Source organism: Ranitomeya variabilis, chromosome 2 (assembly GCF_051348905.1).
Source record: "Ranitomeya variabilis isolate aRanVar5 chromosome 2, aRanVar5.hap1, whole genome shotgun sequence".
NCBI classification, from domain to species: domain Eukaryota; kingdom Metazoa; phylum Chordata; class Amphibia; order Anura; family Dendrobatidae; genus Ranitomeya; species Ranitomeya variabilis.
Window position 1 is genome coordinate 680,441,160 of NC_135233.1, and position 12,289 is coordinate 680,453,448.

Sequence of the window (12,289 nt, forward strand, 5' to 3'; positions counted from 1 at the left end):
GACCAATCACAAGCCGGGAATTCACGTAACCAAGTAATAGCGCGAATTTTAAACAAACAACGCTGCCGGTTCCCTCGCTGAGGTCCCGGCTGCGTCGGACAGGTGAGTATAGCGATATTTTTTATTTTAATTCTTTCTTTTACACATTTATATGGTTCCCAGGGCCTGAAGGAGAGTTTCCTCTCCTTCAGACCCTGGGAACCATCAGGAATACCGTCCGATACATGAGTCCCATTGACTTGTATTGGTATCGGGTATCGGTATCGGATTGGATCCGATATTTTGCCGGTATCGGCCGATACTTTCCGATACCGATACTTTCAAGTATCGGACGGTATCGCTCAACACTACTCATAGGGGTCATTTGGGGCAGTGCTTAAATCAATCAGGATTTGAATACACCCTCTCACAGGGAGCCTCACCTCACGACGAAGGTACTGGGCCAGGTTGCAAGCAAAGGCCTCCTCACCATCATCCGTGGCTGCCCTGGCCAAATAATTGAGGACCCCAGCGTCCACTTCCCTCCTAGTGGCTTGCAGCTCTCTCCTTCTGCGGCCTCTGCGTAAAGGCCCAGATGCCTGTGGGGAGGACACCAGTGGGACAGAAGGGATGCTGCTGTGTCCATGCTCTTCTTCCTGGCTTACAGGATCAGGTGCTGCTGATGTTGTAGGAGCTGCATCTTCGACACTTGTTGCTGTCTGTTGTGATGCAGAAGCCGATGGTCCAGGGATGATGGATCTAGAAGAGGCCAAAGATGGGCCTGCTACCTCATCATCAACAGCAACCGAATCTATTACAACCTCCGAATCTGACCCAGTCTCCCTCTCAGTGAGGTTGGACTGTGTTCTGGTATTAAAAAAAAAAAAAAAAAAATGAGTCATTTTCTAACATAAGTTTATTAGACAACTGTGACATCGTCTCACTGTAATTAGCTACACGCAAACTACTATCCTCACAATATCTCCTTCTCTACTACCCTGTTATCTCCTCATCACACAATGGTATACAAGATTTATCTTGTGTATCACCCCTACTTTGGAACCCTCTGCCACAACACATCAGACTCTCGCCTACCATTGAAAGCTTCAAAAAGAGCCAGAAGACCCACCTATTCCGACAAACATATAACCTGCATTCACCAACAATCAACCACACCACTGCATGACCAGCTCTACCCTTGCCTACTGTATTCTCACCCATCCCTTGTAGATTGTGAGGCTTTGTGGGCAGGGTCCTCTCTCCTCCTGTACCAGTTCTGACTTATATTGGATAAGATTAGTTACCTTTTTTTGATTCTGTATACCCCTCCTTACATGTAAAGCGCCATGGAATAAATGACGCTATAACAATAAAAAACCCAAAAAAGAATAAGAATAATAATTGTGTTGTGAGCTTTTTACTTACTGTCTTAGATCCATACTGGGATCCAAAAATGAAAGTCGATCGTAGTATATGTACTTTCTTTTTTCGGTTGTTGCTGCTGAGCCACTTCTTGCCCGCTGCTGCCTTTCCCGCCGATATTGGTCCCTGATGCTGCGCCATCGTGTCATAACATCATCCACTGCAATGACATGGTAACAAATATTATATAAGCTCATTCTGCACATTTTTTTAAACAGTTGGCATTGACTCATCATATTGTAAGGATGCTAATAAAATGCCTTCTTAAATGATTTCCCTAAAGTTTAAATTGCTTACAACACCAAATACATTATACACAATAAAATGAAACAACACAAGGATAGGGTTCACTCCCCTCTGTACCAGTCTGGCATTAACAAAAATAGTACCCAACACAACATCTATATTATCTATGTACGTAAACACTTTCTCATGTTCATGATCTTTGTTTTTGAACAAAAATTTTAAACAAAAAAAAAATAAGCTACAAAAAATCTGCAAGAAATCATCTGGGTAAAGCATTTTTCAAGATTAATTAATGTTGCAACATGAGTGTACTTACAAACCTGTGTCTGCTCCACACGTGGCCGTTGGGCATAATCTGGGAACAGGATCCCACAGATGGTCCTCCAAGCTGCCTCTTTCCTGGCCCGGTTGGAATAATTTGGATGACACTGGTCCCAGATTTCTGTCCTTTCTTGGACCAGGATGAGGAGCATATCGACGTTGATGATGCTTGCCATGCTGCTTGCAACTCCGTAGAGGCGAGCGCCAGACTTCCGGGATGTCTGTGAGGCTTTTTGAGCTAATTAGCATGTCTGAGCTTCCTGAATGAGGGCTTGGCACATTTCCTGGCACCTGGAGATGTCTGGCATATTTCTCGCAAGTCACACTGCTGGTCCATGTGTATTCCGTATTTTTCTCGCCCCCATAGACTTTCATTGGCGACTTTTTTGCGCAATACGCTGACAAACGCAGCATGCTGCGATTTTCTACGGCCGTACAAGACCGTATAATATGGATCCGTAAAATACGGTAGATAGGAGCTGGCCCATAGAGAATCATTGTACCGTGTGTAATCCGTATTTTCTGCGCCTCTCATACGTCCGTAAAACACGCCAGTGTGACGCCGGCCTTACTAAGTGCATTGGTAATCTGCCTTGGAGTTGGTAAGGCTGTATCTTTTTTCTGTGATATTTTTTGAAATTTTGTTCTGGGGTAGCAAGCACTGAACTGCCTGAATATACGGTAGTTTATCAGTGCTTGTAATTGTGCTGAAATTGACCATTGTAAATTACATGTCATTTTACAATTCTGATTAATATTGATCTTGTACGTTATTAACAAATGCAATCATGATGAATTATATCCATACTGCTCTGTGCAATAAATTCATAAATTAGGTGAGTTTTGGCAGAAAATAATTATTTGGGAAGTACTTTTAGTTCAAAAGAATGCCACAGCGTGAGACTTGGTGACAAGTTCCTATAAATGAAATGTTATTAAAACAATACTAATAAATATAAAATTCCTTTTGGATGAATGCAGTCTCTTATTCAATGAGTTAGTAAAAGTACAACTTTCCACTAGATCTTTTCTGGGTTACATTGACCTCTAGTTACTTCCTGCCATTGCATATGTCTTCTTGCTACTTTGAAAGTTGGAATGGAAAATAAAGCCTTGATGTCAGGAATTCAGATATAAAAATTGTGCACACTCCCACTTCCTAAAATGAATGTTCTCTTATAGGTCCAGATTTTCCCAGACTTAGGTTCAACATAACAGTTACTTCAAAACTTCAGCAATAATCACAAACACTCGTAAAGTTTATGGCTCAATTTGTTATTCCACCTATCTTATCTGCCAACAACAAACTGCAACTGATGAGGGCACATCAAGTTTGTTTGTTCTCATAAAATAGTTGCAAAACCTTTTATGTTGTAAACTTCTGATGTGAAGGTGACAATGAACATTTGGATCTTACGTTTGGTAATAATTAAGGACATGTAATGGTCTACACTTCATTAAAGCCACTCTGCAAGTGAAAATGACACACCAAAAAACAGCAGAGGAAGGCAAATCTAAAAATTGTCTTCTGTCTAGCGATATTACCACTTAAGGTCGTTTACATGGATCAGTGATTTGTCAAATCAATATTTATAAGAACATTTGATCATTGGTGTGTAAGATAATGGAAGAATGATCAGCTCCACCTAAAGATTATATAATAAATATATTATATTCTGAATAGCTAATCACAGCAATTTTGATGTTTCAGCCTGAAACATTGATGTCCACTGTGAGACTTTTTCTCACTGTGCTAGCAGTGATCTCATCGAGGTCACTGGAGTACAGGGGCCCAGCTGGGAATGCAGCCTCAGTGACCCACGTCACCTCTAGTCACTGACGCTGCGCTTCCAGCAGCTCCCTCCTCAGTGGTTCTCAGCCTAGATAATCGTGTAGAAGGGAAGACCAGGCTGCCAGAGCTGCTGAAGGGCTGGGTCCGGAACTGCTGGGGCCAAACCTCCTGTTCCTGGGGGGAACAAGATTGCAGCTGGAGCGAGCCAGTAACCAGGGTGAAGGGGGCATGGCCCGTCAGTGTGAGGTAAAATGGGTTGCACATCAACGGAAGCGGGCATCCAGCAAGAATCCTACTGAGGTACAGACCGCAAACGCTGAGAGGGGAGCGACAGGCCGTGGCGTGAAGAGAAAGGGCGGCATAGTGAGGGACTCACCGAAACCGGCAGGTGTTCAGGGGAGCATGAGATCGATGGAACATCGCAGTACGAATGTCCGGGTGTCGGCTAATATCCAGAGAGGCACATGCTGGGTAAAACATTGCAGCGCAGCCCTTCAGGTCACAGTGGTTGCTCAAGACTAATTAAATATAGTTACTGTCATGATCCAGGTCAGGGTTTGCTTCTTGCTTTTCCTTCCCCGACCTGGTTATGGTGATGTTAACCTTTCCTGCCTCTTTTTGGTTCATGGGTGGCTATTTATTGGTGCCACTCATGGTAGCATTTGTCAGTGATTGTTCCAGTTCCTGGCTTGAGCAGGTGACCCGTATATCCTAGTGATCCTTCTGCCTCTGATTACCCATTCCCTATCCCTGACTTAGTGTGTGTTTAGTGGTTTCCTACAGTGTATGACTCGGCTTGAATTCTGAACCCTGCCTCCTGCTTTCCTTCTTTGTTACTACGTTTTTATATTTTTTGAAGTGAAATAGTGCTGTATAGAAATACAGTATCAGACAGCAAAAAAAGGGGTACACTGGCCTACATTGACCAAACCTGGACCACTGTTATGACCCCAATGGCAGAGGGTCTCAGAGGTTATTACCAAGTCTGCACACACAAAAAACCAGCTCATAGGGCAGTGGTAACTAGGCTGACCGTATAACTGATCCTAGCACAACAAATAGCAGTAGCCGGGGAACGTACCTACGTTGATTCTAGACGTCTCGCGCCAGCCGGAGAACTAACTAATCCTAAAGGGAAACAATAGACCTTTCTTGCCTCCAGAGAAAAGACCCCAAAAGTTGGATACAAGCCCCCAACAAATAATAACGGTGAGGTAAGAAGAAAAGACAAACGTAAGAATGAACTAGGTTTTAGCAAAGAGAGGCCCACTGACTAATAGCAGAATATAGGAAGATGACTTATACGGTCAGCAAAAACCCTATCAAAATTTCCACGCTGAATATTCAAGAACCCCCGAACCGTCTAACGGCACGGGGGGAGAATATCAGCCCCCTAGAGCTACCAGCAATATCAGGAATCACATTTAGTACAAGCTGGACAAAAATAAGAGCAATGCAAATAACCAAAAAATAAGGAAGCAGGACTTAGCTTATTTTGCAAAGAACCAGGACCAGCAGACAGAAGCAAACAGAAAGGAACTGATTACAACGATGCCAGGCACCAGACTGAGAATCCAGGGAGTTTAAATAGCAACACCCCTGGACTAACGAACAGGTGGGTACCAAGCTGGGGAAAGAAAATCAAAGTGTCATGTAGCTAGTGACCACAAGAGGGAGCCAAAAAGTTCAATTCACAACAGTACCCCCCCCTTAAGGAGGGGTCACCGAACCCTCACCAAGACCACCAGGGCGATCAGGATGAGCAGCGTGAAAGGCACGAACCAAATCGGCCGCATGAACATCAGAGGCGACCACCCAGGAATTATCCTCCTGACCATAGCCCTTCCACTTGACCAGATACTAAAGCCTCCGTCTGGAGAGACGAGAATCCAAGATCTTCTCCACCACGTACTCCAACTCGCCCTCAACCAACACCGGAGCAGGAGGCTCAACAGAAGGAACCACCGGCACAACGTACCGCCGCAACAAAGACCTATGGAACACGTTGTGAATGGCAAACGACACCGGAAGATCCAAGCGAAAGGACACAGGATTAAGGATTTCCAAAATCTTATAAGGACCGATGAAGCGAGGCTTAAATTTAGGAGAGGAGACCTTCATAGGAACAAACCGAGAAGACAGCCACACCAAATCCCCAACGCGAAGTCGGGGACCCACACCGCGGCGGCGGTTGGCAAAACGCTGAGCCTTCTCCTGTGACAACTTTAAGTTGTCCACCACATGATTCCAAATCCGCTGCAACCTATCCACCACAGAATCTACCCCAGGACAGTCAGAGGGCTCAACATGTCCCGAGGAAAAACGAGGATGAAAACCAGAGTTGCAGAAAAATGGCGAAACCAAAGTAGCGGAACTAGCCCAATTATTAAGGGCAAACTCAGCCAATGGCAAGAAGGTCACCCAATCATCCTGATCTGCAGAAACAAAACACCTCAAATAAGCCTCTAGAGTCTGATTTGTTCGCTCAGTTTGGCCATTAGTCTGAGGATGAAAGGCAGATGAAAACGACAAATCAATGCCCATCTTAGCACAAAAGGATCGCCAGAACCTGGAAACAAACTGGGATCCTCTGTCAGACACGATATTCTCAGGAATGCCGTGCAAACGAACCACATTCTGAAAGAATAGAGGAACCAGATCGGAAGAGGAAGGCAGCTTAGGCAAGGACACCAAATGGACCATCTTGGAAAAACGATCACATACCACCCAGATGACAGACATGCCCTGAGACACCGGAAGATCTGAAATGAAATCCATGGAAATGTGTGTCCAAGACCTCTTCGGGACAGGCAAGGGCAAGAGCAACCCGCTGGCACGAGAACAGCAAGGCTTAGCTCGAGCACAAGTCCCACAGGACTGCACAAACGACCGCACATCCCGTGACAAGGAAGGCCACCAAAAGGACCTAGCCACCAAATCTCTGGTGCCAAAAATCCCCGGATGCCCTGCCAACACCGAGGAATGAACCTCGGAAATGACTCTGCTGGTCCATTTATCAGGAACAAACAGTCTGTCAGGTGGACAAGAGTCAGGTCTACCAGCCTGAAATCTCTGCAACACACGTCGCAAATCCGGAGAAATGGCCGACAAGATAACTCCCTCTTTAAGAATACCAGCTGGCTCTGAGACTCCAGGAGAGTCAGGCACAAAGCTCCTAGAAAGAGCATCAGCCTTCACATTCTTTGAACCCGGTAGGTACGAGACCACAAAGTCAAAACGGGAGAAAAACAATGACCAACGGGCCTGTCTAGGATTCAGGCGTTTAGCAGACTCGAGATACATCAGATTTTTGTGATCAGTCAAGACCACCACACGATGCTTAGAACCCTCGAGCCAATGACGCCACTCCTCAAATGCCCACTTCATGGCCAACAACTCCCGATTGCCAACATCATAGTTCCACTCAGCAGGCGAAAACTTCCTAGAAAAAAAAGCACATGGTCTCATTATAGAGCAACCAGGGTCTCTCTGCGACAAAACGGCCCCTGCACCGATCTCAGAATCATCCACTTCAACCTGAAAGGGAAGTGAGACATCAGGCTGACACAAAACAGGCGCCGAAGTAAACCGGCGCTTCAGCTCTTGGAAAGCTTCCACGGCTGCAGGAGCCCAGTTAGCAACATCAGAACCTTTCTTGGTCATATCCGTCAAAGGTTTAACAACGCTAGAAAAGTTAGCGATAAAACGACGGTAGAAGTTAGCAAAACCCAAGAACTTCTGAAGACTCTTAACTGACGTGGGTTGAGTCCAATCATGAATAGCTCGGACCTTGACTGGGTCCATCTCCACCGCAGAAGGGGAGAAAATAAAACCCAAAAAGGGAACCTTCTGCACTCCAAAGAGACACTTTGAGCCCTTGACAAACAAAGCATTCTCACGCAAAACCTGAAACACCATCCTGACCTGCTTTACATGGGAGTCCCAATCATCAGAAAAAACCAGAATATCATCCAGATAAACGATCATAAATTTATCCAGGTACTTCCGGAAAATATCATGCATAAAGGACTGAAACACTGAAGGGGCATTAGAGAGCCCAAAAGGCATCACCAAGTACTCAAAATGACCTTCGGGCGTATTAAATGCAGTTTTCCATTCATCTCCCTGCTTAATGCGCACAAGGTTGTACGCACCACGAAGATCTATCTTGGTGAACCACTTGGCACCCTTAATCCGGGCAAACAAGTCCGACAACAGAGGCAAAGGACACTGAAATTTAACAGTGATTTTATTCAGAAGCCGATAGTCTATACAAGGTCTCAAAGATCCGTCCTTCTTGGCCACAAAAAAGAATCCCGCACCAAGAGGGGAAGAGGATGGACGAATATGCCCCTTCTCCAGAGACTCCTTGATATACGAACGCATTGCGGTATGCTCAGGTACAGACAGATTAAATAATCTTCCCTTAGGAAATTTACTACCCGGAATCAAATCTATAGCACAGTCACAGTCCCTATGAGGAGGAAGAGCACTGGACCTGGACTCGCTGAATACATCCTGATAATCAGACAAATACTCAGGAACTTCCGAAGGAGTAGAGGAAGCAATAGACACCGGCGGGGAATCGCCATGAATTCCCTGACAGCCCCAACTTGACACAGACATTGCCTTCCAATCCAAAACTGGATTATGGGTCTGTAACCATGGTAGACCCAAAACGACCAAATCATGCATTTTATGCAGAACCAGAAAACGAATCACCTCCCGATGTTCAGGAGTCATACACATGGTTACCTGTGTCCAAAACTGCGGCTTATTTTCCGCCAATGGCGTAGCATCAATACCTCTAAGAGGGATAGGATTTACCAACGGCTCAAGAACAAAACCACAGCGCTTGGCAAATGAAAAATCCATAAGACTCAGGGCAGCACCTGAATCCACAGACGCCATAACAGGGTAGGAAGACAATGAGCAAATTAAAGTCACAGACAAAATAAATTTAGGTTGCAAATTACCAATGGCGACAGGACTAATCACCTTTGTTAAGCGTTTAGAGCATGCTGATATAACATGTGTAGGATCACCACAGTAAAAACACAACCCATTCTGACATCTATGATTTTTCCGTTCATTTCTAGTCTGAATTCTACCACATTGCATTAAATCAGGTGTTTGTTCAGACAACACCACCAGAGGATTAGCGGCTTTGCGCTCCCGCAAACGCCGGTCAATTTGAATAGCCAGCGCCATGGAATCATTCAGACTTGTAGGAATGGAGAAACCCACCATCACATTCTTAATGGCTTCAGAAAGGCCATTTCTGAAATTTGCGGCCAGAGCACACTCATTCCACTGAGTAAGCACGGACCATTTCCGAAATTTTTGGCAATACACTTCAGCTTCATCCTGGCCCTGAGAGATAGCCAGCAAAGCTTTTTCTGCCTGAATTTCAAGATTGGGCTCCTCGTAAAGCAACCCGAGCGCCAGAAAAAATGCATCAATATTTGCCAATGCCGGATCTCCTGGCGCTAACGAGAAGGCCCAATCCTGAGGGTCGCCCCGCAAGAAAGAGATAACAATTTTTACTTGCTGAGCTGAGTCTCCAGACGAACGAGGTCTCAGAGATAGAAACAATTTACAATTATTCCTGAAATTCCTAAACTTAAATCGGTCTCCAGAGAACAGTTCAGGAATAGGTATTTTAGGTTCTGACATAGGACTACAAGTAACAAAATCTTGAATGCTCTGCACACGAGCAGCAAGCTGATCCACACTAGTAATCAAAGTCTGGACATTCATGTCTGCAGCAAGCTCAAGCCACTCAGAGATAAAGGGGAGGAAGAAAAAAAAAAAAAAAACTCAGAATTTCCTTTCTTATAATCCCACTTCTGCAATGCATTAAGTATTACTTTTGGCCTGGCATACTGTTATGACCCCAATGGCAGAGGGTCTCAGAGGTTATTACCAAGTCTGCACACACAAAAAACCAGCTCATAGGGCAGTGATAACTAGGCTGACCGTATAACTGATCCTAGCACAACAAATAGCAGTAGCCGGGGAACGTACCTACGTTGATTCTAGACATCTCGCGCCAGCCGGAGAACTAACTAACCCTAAAGGGAAACAATAGACCTTTCTTGCCTCCAGAGAAAAGACCCCAAAAGTTGGATACAAGCCCCCAACAAATAATAACGGTGAGGTAAGAAGAAAAGACAAACGTAAGAATGAACTAGGTTTTAGCAAAGAGAGGCCCACTGACTAATAGCAGAATATAGGAAGATGACTTATACGGTCAGCAAAAACCCTATCAAAATTTCCACGCTGAATATTCAAGAACCCCCGAACCGTCTAACGGCACGGGGGGAGAATATCAGCCCCCTAGAGCTACCAGCAATATCAGGAATCACATTTAGTACAAGCTGGACAAAAATAAGAGCAATGCAAATAACCAAAAAATAAGGAAGCAGGACTTAGCTTATTTTGCAAAGAACCAGGACCAGCAGACAGAAGCAAACAGAAAGGAACTGATTACAACGATGCCAGGCACCAGACTGAGAATCCAGGGAGTTTAAATAGCAACACCCCTGGACTAACGTACAGGTGGGTACCAAGCTGGGGAAAGAAAATCAAAGTGTCATGTAGCTAGTGACCACAAGAGGGAGCCAAAAAGTTCAATTCACAACAGACCACGCAGATATATGAGGGCTGTCACGGAAATACCACACTGGAAAATATGTGGCCTTTTTATATTTTTTGAAGCAAAATAGTGCTGTATAGAATTAGAGTATCAGGCAGCAAAAAAAGGGGTACACCGGCCTACAATGCCCAAACTTGGACCACGCAGATATATGAAGTGTTGTGAATTCCGTTCTGGAGCTCCCTCCTGTGGTTGCTAATGGTATTTTTGTGGGTTTTGCCCTTGGGCTCCCTCTGGTGGTTTTGAGTGGAGCTGCTGCTCCGTTAGGGTATACCTTGAAAAAAGGTATACCCAAGGGCCAGTACCTTAGGTTAAAAAGGAATTGTTCAAATGAAAAAGACTTCAAAATCAAGGCGGATGATTTGCGCCAAAGGTTCCAGAATAAAGGCTACCCCGACCATGTACTCAGAGAGGCATTCAGACACGCTAACAATCAAGATAGGAGAGGACTTTTGGTCCCCAAAAAAAGAACTGTAAACTCGGCAGGGAAGGCTCGACTCATCTGTTCCTTTGATAACGGTGCTCATATGGTCAGAGAGGTAATCCAGAAATACTGGGGTATCCTCCAGATGGATGAGGACATCAGAGATTTTGTAGGCGAGAGACCGCAAATTACCTACAAAAAGAGCCAGACGATAGGAAATCGATTGGTACATAGCCACTTTGTCACACCTACGGCTAGGGGAACATGGCTGCCGGTCAAAACTAAGGGATGCTACCGCTGTGGGGAATGTATTGCCTGTGAGCACATTTTGGTGGGTAAGAATTTTGAAAACGCTGGTGACTCAGTCTTTTGACATCAGGGACTTTATCAATTGTAAAACCAAAGGCGTAATTTACCGTATTATTTGCAGATGTGGCAAGGCCTATGTGGGTAAAACCATAAGAGAGTTTAGGAGGAGGATAGGAGAACATCTGGGCGACATCCGCAACAAATGAGACACATCTGTGGCAAGACACGTTAATGGTTTACATACTGGGGATGTGAGGGCCATACAGTTTATGGGCATTGAGAAAGTGATGCCACTAAAGAGGGGTGGAGACTATGATAGGGTTCTGCTCCAAAGAGAATCAAGGTGGATATTTCGCCTGAATACGTGCCACCCACATGGCCTAAACGAGCAATTGAATTATAGCTGTTTCCTTTGAATACGAACAGCAGACTTCATGATTTATGTAGAAACTCTGGTTTTACTGCTGCATATTTATAGGTTGGTGTTTTGGACTTTGTCTTTTAGGAATGTTGAGCCAATGAGACAGATTCTATATTGTCTATTATGACAGAATTAGTAAGATATTAGCCATTGCTATACTTTACATATCCGTATCTCTGGCTCTGACACATGTGGCATAAATTGAGAATTTTGTGTCTTTTATGGACAGTTTCATCAGGATTGTCTTTCTCCCTCTTTCTTATGGGGTTTTTCCTCGTGTATATGGAGTACCAGCTTTCTGTCCCTTGAATAGAAATTGCCTTATAAAGTTGGATCCAAGGACCAGAGTGTAAGACAAATCCAGAAGTTTAGATTTGTCCCTGTGGGGTTTAGGTAGTTGTTTTATTTAGAACTACCGTATCTCTACCCCTCATGTTTTAAATGCTTATTGTGTGTAATATTCCATTTTTAGCCTAAAATGGCATTTTGGGATGCTGCTATATTTAGAGCATTGGTTATCAGCAATATTGAGACCATGGGGTGTTCAACACATCACTTTACCATTAAGTATAAGAATATGCTATCCGGATGTAGTTGTAACAAGCACTGAGACAACAATATTTGGATATGATAATTATGGAAATATACGAGCCTCCATATTTACATCAGGTACCCTTTATATATAATATCTATGTGTGCAGTACAGAGGCCCATCCC

At 44.4% G+C, this 12,289-nt stretch overlaps 1 long non-coding RNA gene across 1 annotated transcript in view; it reads right to left on the bottom strand.

The window, feature by feature from the left end:
- Nucleotides 1–402: 402 nt before the first annotated feature.
- The window catches only part of LOC143809827 (uncharacterized), a 38,110-nt gene continuing 26,223 nt past the window's right edge, over nt 403–12,289 (bottom strand). The window contains exons 2-3 of the long non-coding RNA XR_013222477.1: nt 1,405–1,561; nt 403–846 (exon numbers count right to left, since the gene is read on the bottom strand). This is a non-coding gene — a long non-coding RNA (uncharacterized LOC143809827). The remainder of the gene's footprint in view (nt 847–1,404; nt 1,562–12,289) is intronic.